This window comes from Erithacus rubecula (genome assembly GCF_903797595.1).
Source record: "Erithacus rubecula genome assembly, chromosome: 23".
Taxonomy (NCBI): domain Eukaryota; kingdom Metazoa; phylum Chordata; class Aves; order Passeriformes; family Muscicapidae; genus Erithacus; species Erithacus rubecula.
The window spans coordinates 6,442,760-6,443,160 of NC_136675.1; positions in this window are offsets into that span (position 1 = coordinate 6,442,760).

Below are 401 nucleotides of genomic sequence, written 5' to 3' on the forward strand. Positions count from 1 at the left end.
GCCTGGGTGGTATTCCCACAGCCCATTCCCAAATTTCCTCTGGAGTAACGCTGGGCACAGAGAGGTTATCCCATACCCCTGACAGCCCCAGAGCACAGCAAGGGTTCCCTGAGCCAGGATATTTATGGAATTATTTGGTACCTAAAGTTGGGGGGGTTAAGGTTAATTTTTTTAAGAAGGGATTAAAAAAACTCATAGTTCTGGAGGTGAGGAAAGGCAGGAAAGGGTTTCCCATCACTACAATTACCAGGGATGACGAGAGGAAACTTTCTCCTTCTCCAATCCACTCCTTTATAAACCCATTTATTTTATCAGCAAAGCACAAACCACCCCCATCTCTTACAATCCAAAACGCATCCACCAAACTGCAACTCCCGATCCGCGAGCTGCGAACCCCCGAT